This window comes from Aulostomus chinensis, chromosome 4 (genome assembly GCF_037954235.1).
Source record: "Aulostomus chinensis isolate RoL2024-O1b breed Wild chromosome 4, RoL_Achi_v1.0, whole genome shotgun sequence".
Lineage (NCBI taxonomy): Eukaryota > Metazoa > Chordata > Actinopteri > Syngnathiformes > Aulostomidae > Aulostomus > Aulostomus chinensis.
Window position 1 is genome coordinate 30,204,420 of NC_141323.1, and position 10,000 is coordinate 30,214,419.

General features: G+C 46.4%; 20 non-coding genes and 4 pseudogenes across 20 annotated transcripts in view; all 24 read right to left on the reverse strand.

Annotated features, from left to right (window-relative positions):
- LOC147266226 (5S ribosomal RNA) overlaps window positions 1-114 on the reverse strand; it is a 119-nt gene extending 5 nt beyond the window's left edge. Inside the window, exon 1 of the ribosomal RNA XR_015114035.1 lies at window positions 1-114. This exon is cut by the window's left edge and continues 5 nt beyond it. This is a non-coding gene — a ribosomal RNA (5S ribosomal RNA).
- A 309-nt stretch (window positions 115-423) lies between these two features.
- On the reverse strand, window positions 424-542 carry LOC147266227 (5S ribosomal RNA). Its single transcript, XR_015113442.1, has one exon. It is a non-coding gene; the product is annotated as a 5S ribosomal RNA (ribosomal RNA).
- A 309-nt stretch (window positions 543-851) lies between these two features.
- On the reverse strand, window positions 852-970 carry LOC147266228 (5S ribosomal RNA). The gene has a single exon (XR_015115357.1). It is a non-coding gene; the product is annotated as a 5S ribosomal RNA (ribosomal RNA).
- Window positions 971-1,279: 309 nt separating this feature from the next.
- On the reverse strand, window positions 1,280-1,398 carry LOC147266229 (5S ribosomal RNA). Its single transcript, XR_015113263.1, has one exon. It is a non-coding gene; the product is annotated as a 5S ribosomal RNA (ribosomal RNA).
- Window positions 1,399-1,707: 309 nt separating this feature from the next.
- Window positions 1,708-1,826, reverse strand: LOC147266230 (5S ribosomal RNA). Its single transcript, XR_015114420.1, has one exon. It is a non-coding gene; the product is annotated as a 5S ribosomal RNA (ribosomal RNA).
- A 310-nt stretch (window positions 1,827-2,136) lies between these two features.
- On the reverse strand, window positions 2,137-2,255 carry LOC147266231 (5S ribosomal RNA). Its single transcript, XR_015112905.1, has one exon. It is a non-coding gene; the product is annotated as a 5S ribosomal RNA (ribosomal RNA).
- Window positions 2,256-2,564: 309 nt separating this feature from the next.
- On the reverse strand, window positions 2,565-2,683 carry LOC147266232 (5S ribosomal RNA). Its single transcript, XR_015114748.1, has one exon. It is a non-coding gene; the product is annotated as a 5S ribosomal RNA (ribosomal RNA).
- Window positions 2,684-2,993: 310 nt separating this feature from the next.
- LOC147266233 (5S ribosomal RNA) lies at window positions 2,994-3,102 on the reverse strand (annotated as a pseudogene).
- Window positions 3,103-3,411: 309 nt separating this feature from the next.
- On the reverse strand, window positions 3,412-3,530 carry LOC147266234 (5S ribosomal RNA). Its single transcript, XR_015115166.1, has one exon. It is a non-coding gene; the product is annotated as a 5S ribosomal RNA (ribosomal RNA).
- A 309-nt stretch (window positions 3,531-3,839) lies between these two features.
- LOC147266235 (5S ribosomal RNA) lies at window positions 3,840-3,958 on the reverse strand. The gene has a single exon (XR_015112703.1). It is a non-coding gene; the product is annotated as a 5S ribosomal RNA (ribosomal RNA).
- Window positions 3,959-4,268: 310 nt separating this feature from the next.
- Window positions 4,269-4,387, reverse strand: LOC147266236 (5S ribosomal RNA; annotated as a pseudogene).
- A 309-nt stretch (window positions 4,388-4,696) lies between these two features.
- On the reverse strand, window positions 4,697-4,815 carry LOC147266237 (5S ribosomal RNA). The gene has a single exon (XR_015114432.1). It is a non-coding gene; the product is annotated as a 5S ribosomal RNA (ribosomal RNA).
- Window positions 4,816-5,125: 310 nt separating this feature from the next.
- LOC147266238 (5S ribosomal RNA) lies at window positions 5,126-5,244 on the reverse strand. The gene has a single exon (XR_015113007.1). It is a non-coding gene; the product is annotated as a 5S ribosomal RNA (ribosomal RNA).
- A 309-nt stretch (window positions 5,245-5,553) lies between these two features.
- On the reverse strand, window positions 5,554-5,672 carry LOC147266239 (5S ribosomal RNA). Its single transcript, XR_015113590.1, has one exon. It is a non-coding gene; the product is annotated as a 5S ribosomal RNA (ribosomal RNA).
- A 309-nt stretch (window positions 5,673-5,981) lies between these two features.
- Window positions 5,982-6,100, reverse strand: LOC147266240 (5S ribosomal RNA). Its single transcript, XR_015114037.1, has one exon. It is a non-coding gene; the product is annotated as a 5S ribosomal RNA (ribosomal RNA).
- Window positions 6,101-6,410: 310 nt separating this feature from the next.
- LOC147266241 (5S ribosomal RNA) lies at window positions 6,411-6,529 on the reverse strand. Its single transcript, XR_015114291.1, has one exon. It is a non-coding gene; the product is annotated as a 5S ribosomal RNA (ribosomal RNA).
- Window positions 6,530-6,838: 309 nt separating this feature from the next.
- LOC147266242 (5S ribosomal RNA) lies at window positions 6,839-6,957 on the reverse strand. The gene has a single exon (XR_015114038.1). It is a non-coding gene; the product is annotated as a 5S ribosomal RNA (ribosomal RNA).
- A 310-nt stretch (window positions 6,958-7,267) lies between these two features.
- Window positions 7,268-7,386, reverse strand: LOC147266243 (5S ribosomal RNA). The gene has a single exon (XR_015112960.1). It is a non-coding gene; the product is annotated as a 5S ribosomal RNA (ribosomal RNA).
- Window positions 7,387-7,695: 309 nt separating this feature from the next.
- Window positions 7,696-7,814, reverse strand: LOC147266244 (5S ribosomal RNA). Its single transcript, XR_015114039.1, has one exon. It is a non-coding gene; the product is annotated as a 5S ribosomal RNA (ribosomal RNA).
- A 310-nt stretch (window positions 7,815-8,124) lies between these two features.
- Window positions 8,125-8,243, reverse strand: LOC147266245 (5S ribosomal RNA). The gene has a single exon (XR_015114040.1). It is a non-coding gene; the product is annotated as a 5S ribosomal RNA (ribosomal RNA).
- Window positions 8,244-8,552: 309 nt separating this feature from the next.
- Window positions 8,553-8,661, reverse strand: LOC147266246 (5S ribosomal RNA; annotated as a pseudogene).
- A 309-nt stretch (window positions 8,662-8,970) lies between these two features.
- On the reverse strand, window positions 8,971-9,089 carry LOC147266247 (5S ribosomal RNA). The gene has a single exon (XR_015115167.1). It is a non-coding gene; the product is annotated as a 5S ribosomal RNA (ribosomal RNA).
- A 309-nt stretch (window positions 9,090-9,398) lies between these two features.
- Window positions 9,399-9,517, reverse strand: LOC147266248 (5S ribosomal RNA). The gene has a single exon (XR_015112704.1). It is a non-coding gene; the product is annotated as a 5S ribosomal RNA (ribosomal RNA).
- A 310-nt stretch (window positions 9,518-9,827) lies between these two features.
- LOC147266249 (5S ribosomal RNA) lies at window positions 9,828-9,946 on the reverse strand (annotated as a pseudogene).
- Window positions 9,947-10,000: the final 54 nt, after the last annotated feature.

The following is a 10,000-nucleotide window of genomic DNA, read 5'->3' on the forward strand; positions in this document are numbered from 1 at the left end:
ACAGCACCTGGTATTCCCAGGCGGTCTTCCATCCAAGTACTAACCAGGCCCGACCCTGCTAAGCTTCCGAGATCAGACGAGATCGGGCGTGTTCAGAGTGGTATGGCCGTAAGCCCTTGACTCTCACACACATGGGCTCTATATCCATTTCACTAATTTACAACCTCAAAAAAAATGTGATGTGCAACAGCCTCACGGTCTTTTTACACACCAAATAGTTGTCCTGTCAATACAAAGAAAAAAATGTTGATGTCATCTAGAGAAAAGTACTGCATCTGCAATCTGTCTACTTCAAAATACACACTGCATGACATTCCATTCGAAAGCTGTGGAGGGCATTTCAAGAAAAGGTGTGTGAGGGAAGCTCGCTCATGCTGGTCCCCAAAGACTCAAAGCTGCCCTTTCCTCACAAAGAAATAAAAAAGCTTACAGCACCTGGTATTCCCAGGCGGTCTTCCATCCAAGTACTAACCAGGCCCGACCCTGCTTAGCTTCCGAGATCAGACGAGATCGGGCGTGTTCAGAGTAGTATGGCCATAAGCCTTTGACTGTGACAGACATGGGCTCTATATCCATTTCACACAATTTACAACCTCAGAAAAAAAGTGATGCGCAACAGCCTCAGGGTCTTTTCACACGCCAAATCGGTGTCCTGTCAATAAAAGAAAAGAATGTTGATGTCATCGAGAGAAAAGTACTGCATCTGCCATCTGTCTTCTTCAAATTAACCACTGCATGAAATTCCATTCCAAAGCTGCAGAGGGCGCTTCAAGAAAAGGTGTGTGAGGGAAGCTCGCTCATGCTGGTCCCCAAAGACTCAAAGCGGCCCTTTCCTCACAATGAAACAAAAAAGCTTACAGCACCTGGTATTCCCAGGCGGTCTTCCATCCAAGTACTAACTAGGCCCGACCCTGCTAAGCTTCCGAGATCAGACGAGATCGGGCGTGTTCAGAGTGGTATGGCCATAAGCCTTTGACTCTGACACACATGGGCTCTATATCCATTTCACACAATTTACAACCTCAGAAAAAAAGTGATGCGCAACAGCCTCAGGGTCTTTTCACACGCCAAATCGGTGTCCTGTCAATAAAAGAAAAGAATGTTGATGTCATCTAGAGAAAAGTACTGCATCTGCCATCTGTCTACTTCAAATTAACCACTGCATGACATTCCATTCCAAAGCTGTGGAGGGCGCTTCAAGAAAAGGTGTGTGAGGGAAGCTCGCTCATGCTGGTCCCAAAACACTCAAAGCTGCCCTTTCCTCACAATGAAACAAAAAAGCTTACAGCACCTGGTATTCCCAGGCGGTCTTCCATCCAAGTACTAACCAGGCCCAACCCTGCTTAGCTTCCGAGATCAGAAGGGATCGGGCGTGTTCAGAGTAGTATGGCCATAAGCCTTTGACTCTGACACACATGGGCTCTATATCCATTTCACACAATTTACAACCTCAGAAAAAAAGTGATGCGCAACAGCCTCAGGGTCTTTTAACACGCCAAATACGTGTCCTGTCAATAAAAGAAAAGAATGTTGATGTCATCGAGAGAAAAGTACTGCATCTGCCATCTGTCTTCTTCAAATTAACCACTGCATGAAATTCCATTCCAAAGCTGCAGAGGGCGCTTCAAGAAAAGGTGTGTGAGGGAAGCTCGCTCATGCTGGTCCCCAAAGACTCAAAGCGGCCCTTTCCTCACAATGAAACAAAAAAGCTTACAGCACCTGGGATTCCCAGGCGGTCTTCCATCCAAGTACTAACCAGGCCCGACCCTGCTAAGCTTCCGAGATCAGACGAGATCGGGCGTGTTCAGAGTGGTATGGCCGTAAGCCCTTGACTCTCACACACATGGGCTCTATATCCATTTCACTCACTTTACAACCTCAAAAAAAATGTGATGTGCAACAGCCTCACGGTCTTTTTACACACCAAATAGGTGTCCTGTCAATACAAAGAAAAAAATGTTGATGTCATCTAGAGAAAAGTACTGCATCTGCAATCTGTCTACTTCAAATTACACACTGCATGACATTCCATTCGAAAGCTGTGGAGGGCACTTCAAGAAAAGGTGTGTGAGGGAAGCTCGCTCATGCTGGTCCCCAAACACTCAAAGCTGCCCTTTCCTCACAATGAAACAAAAAAGCTTACAGCACCTGGTACTCCCAGGCGGTCTCCCATCCAAGTACTAACCAGGCCCGACCCTGCTTAGCTTCCGAGATCAGACGAGATCAGGCGTGTTCAGAGTGGTATGGCCGTAAGCTCTTGACTCTCACACACATGGGCTCTATATCCATTTCACACACTTTACAACCTCAGAAAAAAAGTGATGCGCAACAGCCTCAGGGTCTTTTCACACGCCAAATCGGTGTCCTGTCAATTAAACAAAAGAATGTTGATGTCATCGAGAGAAAAGTACTGCATCTGCCATCTGTCTTCTTCAAATTAACCACTGCATGAAATTCCATTCCAAAGCTGCAGAGGGCCCTTCAAGAAAAGGTGTGTGAGGGAAGCTCGCTCATGCTGGTCCCCAAAGTCTCAAAGCGGCCCTTTCCTCACAATGAAACAAAAAAGCTTACAGCACCTGGTATTCCCAGGCGGTCTTCCATCCAAATACTAACCAGGCCCGACCCTGCTAAGCTTCCGAGATCAGACGAGATCGGGCGTGTTCAGAGTGGTATGGCCGTAAGCCCTTGACTCTCACACACATGGGCTCTATATCCATTTCACTCACTTTACAACCTCAAAAAAAATGTGATGTGCAACAGCCTCACGGCCTTTTTACACACCAAATAGTTGTCCTGTCAATACAAAGAAAAGAATGTTGATGTCATCTAGAGAAAAGTACTGCATCTGCAATCTGTCTACTTCAAATTGCACACTGCATGACATTCCATTCGAAAGCTGTGGAGGGCGCTTCAAGAAAAGGTGTGTGAGGGAAGTTCGCTCATGCTGGTCCCCAAACACTCAAAGCTGCCCTTTCCTCACAATGAAAAAAAAAAGCTTACAGCACCTGGTATTCCCAGGCGGTCTTCCATCCAAGTACTAACCAGGCCCGACCCTGCTTAGCTTCCGAGATCAGGCGTGTTCAGAGTGGTATGGCCGTAAGCCCTTGACTCTTACACACATGGGCTCTATATCCATTTCACTCACTTTACAACCTCAGAAAAAAAGTGAAGCGCAAAAGCCTCAGGGTCTTTTCACACGCCAAATAGGTGTCCTGTCAATAAAAGAAAAGAATGTTGATGTCATCTAGAGAAAAGTACTGCATCTGCCATCTGTCTACTTCAAATTAACCACTGCATGACATTCCATTCCAAAGCTGTGGAGGGCGCTTCAAGAAAAGGTGTGTGAGGGAAGCTCGCTCATGCTGGTCCCCAAACACTCAAAGCTGCCCTTTCCTCACAATGAAACAAAAAAGCATACAGCACCTGGTATTCCCAGGCGGTCTCCCATCCAAGTACTAACCAGGCCCGACCCTGCTTAGTTTCCGAGATCAGACGAGAACGGGCGTGTTCAGAGTGGTATGGCCGTAAGCCCTTGACTCTGACAAACATGGGCTCTATATCCATTTCACACAATTTACAACCTCAGAAAAAAAGTGAAGCGCAACAGCCTCAGGGTCTTTTCACACGCCAAATAGGTGTCCTGTCAATAAAAGAAAAGAATGTTGATGTCATCTAGAGAAAAGTACTGCATCTGCCATCTGTCTACTTCAAATTAACCACTGCATGACATTCCATTCCAAAGCTGTGGAGGGCGCTTCAAGAAAAGGTGTGTGAGGGAAGCTCGCTCATGCTGGTCCCCAAACACTCAAAGCTGCCCTTTCCTCACAAAGAAATAAAAAAGCTTACAGCACCTGGTATTCCCAGGCGGTCTTCCATCCAAGTACTAACCAGGCCCGACCCTGCTTAGCTTCCGAGATCAGACGAGATCGGGCGTGTTCAGAGTGGTATGGCCGTAAGCCCTTGACTGTGACACACATGGGCTCTATATCCATTTCACACAATTTACAACGTCAAAAAAAATGTGATGTGCAACAGCCTCACGGTCTTTTTACACACCAAATAGTTGTCCTGTCAATACAAAGAAAAAAATGTTGATGTCATCTGGAGAAAAGTACTGCATCTGCAATCTGTCTACTTCAAATTACACACTGCATGACATTCCATTCGAAAGCTGTGGAGGGCACTTCAAGAAAAGGTGTGTGAGGGAAGCTCGCTCATGCTGGTCCCCAAAGACTCAAAGCTGCCCTTTCCTCACAAAGAAATAAAAAAGCTTACAGCACCTGGTATTCCCAGGCGGTCTTCAATCCAAGTACTAACCACGCCAAACCCTGCTTAGCTTCCAAGATCAGAAGGGATCGGGCGTGTTCAGAGTAGTATGGCCGTAAGCCTTTGACTTTGACACACATGGGCTCTATATCCATTTCACACAATTTATAACCTCAGAAAAAAAGTGATGCGCAACAGCCTCAGGGTCTTTTCACACGCCAAATCGGTGTCCTGTCAATAAAAGAAAAGAATGTTGATGTCATCTAGAGAAAAGTACTGCATCTGCCATCTGTCTACTTCAAATTAACCACTGCATGAAATTCCATTCCAAAGCTGCAGAGGGCGCTTCAAGAAAAGGTGTGTGAGGGAAGCTCGCTCATGCTGGTCCCCAAAGACTCAAAGCGGCCCTTTCCTCACAATGAAACAAAAAAGCTTACAGCACCTGGTATTCCCAGGCGGTCTTCCATCCAAGTACTAACCAGGCCCGACCCTGCTAAGCTTCCGAGATCAGACGAGATCGGGCGTGTTCAGAGTGGTATGGCCATAAGCCCTTGACTCTCACACACATGGGCTCTATATCCATTTCACTCACTTTACAACCTCAAAAAAAATGTGATGTGCAACAGCCTCACGGTCTTTTTACACACCAAATAGTTGTCCTGTCAATACAAAGAAAAAAATGTTGATGTCATCTAGAGAAAAGTACTGCATCTGCAATCTGTCTACTTCAAATTACACACTGCATGACATTCTATTCGAAAGCTGTGGAGGGCGCTTCAAGAAAATGTGTGTGAGGGAAGCTCGCTCATGCTGGTCCCCAAACACTCAAAGCTGCACTTTCCTCACAATGAAACAAAAAAGCTTACAGCACCTGGTATTCCCAGGCGGTCTCCCATCCAAGTACTAACCAGGCCCAACCCTGCTAAGCTTCCGAGATCAGACGAGATCGGGCGTGTTCAGAGTGGTATGGCCGTAAGCTCTTGACTCTCACACACATGGGCTCTATATCCATTTCACACACTTTACAACCTCAGAAAAAAAGTGATGCGCAAAAGCCTCAGGGTCTTTTCACACGCCAAATCGGTGTCCTGTCAATAAAAGAAAAGAATGTTGATGTCATCTAGAGAAAAGTACTGCATCTGCCATCTGTCTACTTCAAATTAACCACTGCATGACATTCCATTCCAAAGCTGTGGAGGGCGCTTCAAGAAAAGGTGTGTGAGGGAAGCTCGCTCATGCTGGTCCCCAAACACTCAAAGCTGCACTTTCCTCACAATGAAACAAAAAAGCTTACAGCACCTGGTATTCCCAGGCGATCTCCCATCCAAGTACTAACCAGGCCCAACCCTGCTAAGCTTCCGAGATCAGACGAGATCGGGCGTGTTCAGAGTGGTATGGCCGTAAGCTCTTGACTCTCACACACATGGGCTCTATATCCATTTCACACATTTTACAACCTCAGAAAAAAAGTGATGCGCAACAGCCTCAGGGTCTTTTCACACGCCAAATCGGTGTCCTGTCAATAAAACAAAAGAATGTTGATGTCATTGAGAGAAAAGTACTGCATCTGCCATCTGTCTTCTTCAAATTAACCACTGCATGAAATTCCATTCCAAAGCTGCAGAGGGCGCTTCAAGAAAAGGTGTGTGAGGGAAGCTCGCTCATGCTGGTCCCCAAAGACTCAAAGCGGCCCTTTCCTCACAATCAAACAAAAAAGCTTACAGCACCTGGTATTCCCAGGCGGTCTTCCATCCAAGTACTAACCAGGCCCGACCCTGCTAAGCTTCCGAGATCAGACGAGATCGGGCGTGTTCAGAGTGGTATGGCCGTAAGCCCTTGACTCTCACACACATGGGCTCTATATCCATTTCACTCACTTTACAACCTCAAAAAAAATGTGATGTGCAACAGCCTCACAGTCTTTTTACACACCAAATAGTTGTCCTGTCAATACAAAGAAAAGAATGTTGATGTCATCTAGAGAAAAGTACTGCATCTGCAATCTGTCTACTTCAAATTACACACTGCATGACATTCCATCCGAAAGCTGTGTAGGGCGCTTCAAGAAAAGGTGTGTGAGGGAAGCTCGCTCATGCTGGTCCCCAAACACTCAAAGCTGCCCTTTCCTCACAATGAAACAAAAAAGCTTACAGCACCTGGTATTCCCAGGCGGTCTCCCATCCAAGTACTAACCAGGCCCGACCCTGCTTAGCTTCCGAGATCAGACGAGATCGGGCGTGTTCAGAGTGGTATGGCCGTAAGCCCTTGACTCTGAAACACATGGGCTCTATATCCATTTCACACAATTTACAACCTCAGAAAAAAAGTGAAGCGCAACAGCCTCAGGGTCTTTTCACACGCCAAATAGGTGTCCTGTCAATAAAAGAAAAGAATGTTGATGTCATCTAGAGAAAAGTACTGCATCTGCCATCTGTCTACTTCAAATTAACCACTGCATGACATTCCATTCCAAAGCTGTGGAGGGCGCTTCAAGAAAAGGTGTGTGAGGGAAGCTCGCTCATGCTGGTCCCCAAAGACTCAAAGCGGCCCTTTCCTCACAATCAAACAAAAAAGCTTACAGCACCTGGTATTCCCAGGCGGTCTTCCATCCAAGTACTAACCAGGCCCGACCCTGCTAAGCTTCCGAGATCAGACGAGATCGGGCGTGTTCAGAGTGGTATGGCCGTAAGCCCTTGACTCTCACACACATGGGCTCTATATCCATTTCACTCACTTTACAACCTCAAAAAAAATGTGATGTGCAACAGCCTCACGGCCTTTTTACACACCAAATACTTGTCCTGTCAATACAAAGAAAAGAATGTTGATGTCATCTAGAGAAAAGTACTGCATCTGCAATCTGTCTACTTCAAATTACACACTGCATGACATTCCACTCGAAAGCTGTGGAGGGCGCTTCAAGAAAAGGTGTGTGAGGGAAGTTCGCTCATGCTGGTCCCCAAACACTCAAAGCTGCCCTTTCCTCACAATGAAACAAAAAAGCTTACAGCACCTGGTATTCCCAGGCGGTCTCCCATCCAAGTACTAACCAGGCCCGACCCTGCTTAGCTTCCGAGATCAGACAAGATCGGGCGTGTTCAGAGTGGTATGGCCGTAAGCCCTTGACTCTTACACACATGGGCTCTATATCCATTTCACTCACTTTACAACCTCAGAAAAAAAGTGATGCGCAAAAGCCTCAGGGTCTTTTCACACGCCAAATCGGTGTCCTGTCAATAAAACAAAAGAATGTTGATGTCATTGAGAGAAAAGTACTGCATCTGCCATCTGTCTTCTTCAAATTAACCACTGCATGAAATTCCATTCCAAAGCTGCAGAGGGCCCTTCAAGAAAAGGTGTGTGAGGGAAGCTCGCTCATGCTGGTCCCCAAAGTCTCAAAGCGGCCCTTTCCTCACAATCAAACAAAAAAGCTTACAGCACCTGGTATTCCCAGGCGGTCTTCCATCCAAGTACTAACCAGGCCCGACCCTGCTAAGCTTCCGAGATCAGACGAGATCGGGCGTGTTCAGAGTGGTATGGCCGTAAGCCCTTGACTCTCACAAACATGGGCTCTATATCCATTTCACTCACTTTACAACCTCAAAAAAAATGTGATGTGCAACAGCCTCACAGTCTTTTTACACACCAAATAGTTGTCCTGTCAATACAAAGAAAAGAATGTTGATGTCATCTAGAGAAAAGTACTGCATCTGCAATCTGTCTACTTAAAATTACACACTGCATGACCTTCCATCCGAAAGCTGTGTAGGGCGCTTCAAGAAAAGGTGTGTGAGGGAAGCTCGCTCATGCTGGTCCCCAAACACTCAAAGCTGCCCTTTCCTCACAATGAAACAAAAAAGCTTACAGCACCTGGTATTCCCAGGCGGTCTTCCATCCAAGTACTAACCAGGCCCGACCCTGCTAAGCTTCCGAGATCAGACGAGATCGGGCGTGTTCAGAGTGGTATGGCCGTAAGCCCTTGACTCTCACACACATGGGCTCTATATCCATTTCACTCACTTTACAACCTCAAAAAAATGTGATGTGCAACAGCCTCACGGCCTTTTTACACACCAAATAGTTGTCCTGTCAATACAAAGAAAAGAATGTTGATGTCATCTAGAGAAAAGTACTGCATCTGCAATCTGTCTACTTCAAATTGCACACTGCATGACATTCCATTCGAAAGCTGTGGAGGGCGCTTCAAGAAAAGGTGTGTGAGGGAAGTTCGCTCATGCTGGTCCCCAAACACTCAAAGCTGCCCTTTCCTCACAATGAAACAAAAAAGCTTACAGCACCTGGTATTCCCAGGCGGTCTCCCATCCAAGTACTAACCAGGCCCGACCCTGCTTAGCTTCCGAGATCAGGCGTGTTCAGAGTGGTATGGCCGTAAGCCCTTGACTCTTACACACATGGGCTCTATATCCATTTCACTCACTTTACAACCTCAGAAAAAAAGTGAAGCGCAAAAGCCTCAGGGTCTTTTCACACGCCAAATAGGTGTCCTGTCAATAAAAGAAAAGAATGTTGATGTCATCTAGAGAAAAGTACTGCATCTGCCATCTGTCTACTTCAAATTAACCACTGCATGACATTCCATTCCAAAGCTGTGGAGGGCGCTTCAAGAAAAGGTGTGTGAGGGAAGCTCGCTCATGCTGGTCCCCAAACACTCAAAGCTGCCCTTTCCTCACAATGAAACAAAAAAGCATACAGCACCTGGTATTCCCAGGCGGTCTCCCATCCAAGTACTAACCAGGCCCGACCCTGCTTAGTTTCCGAGATCAGACGAGAACGGGCGTGTTCAGAGTGGTATGGCCGTAAGCCCTTGACTCTGACACACATGGGCTCTATATCCATTTCACACAATTTACAACCTCAGAAAAAAAGTGAAGCGCAACAGCCTCAGGGTCTTTTCACACGCCAAATAGGTGTCCTGTCAATAAGAGAAAAGAATGTTGATGTCATCTAGAGAAAAGTACTGCATCTGCCATCTGTCTACTTCAAATTAACCACTGCATGACATTCCATTCCAAAGCTGTGGAGGGCGCTTCAAGAAAAGGTGTGTGAGGGAAGCTCGCTCATGCTGGTCCCCAAAGACTCAAAGCTGCCCTTTCCTCACAAAGAAATAAAAAAGCTTACAGCACCTGGTATTCCCAGGCGGTCTTCCATCCAAGTACTAACCAGGCCCGACCCTGCTTAGCTTCCGAGATCAGACGAGATCGGGCGTGTTCAGAGTGGTATGGCCGTAAGCCCTTGACTGTGACACACATGGGCTCTATATCCATTTCACACAATTTACAACGTCAAAAAAAATGTGATGTGCAACAGCCTCACGGTCTTTTTACACACCAAATAGTTGTCCTGTCAATACAAAGAAAAAAATGTTGATGTCATCTGGAGAAAAGTACTGCATCTGCAATCTGTCTACTTCAAATTACACACTGCATGACATTCCATTCGAAAGCTGTGGAGGGCACTTCAAGAAAAGGTGTGTGAGGGAAGCTCGCTCATGCTGGTCCCCAAAGACTCAAAGCTGCCCTTTCCTCACAAAGAAATAAAAAAGCTTACAGCACCTGGTATTCCCAGGCGGTCTTCCATCCAAGTACTAACCACGCCCAACCCTGCTTAGCTTCCAAGATCAGAAAGGATCGGGCGTGTTCAGAGTAGTATGGCCGTAAGCCTTTGACTCTGACACACATGGGCTCTATATCCATTTCACACAATTTACAACCTC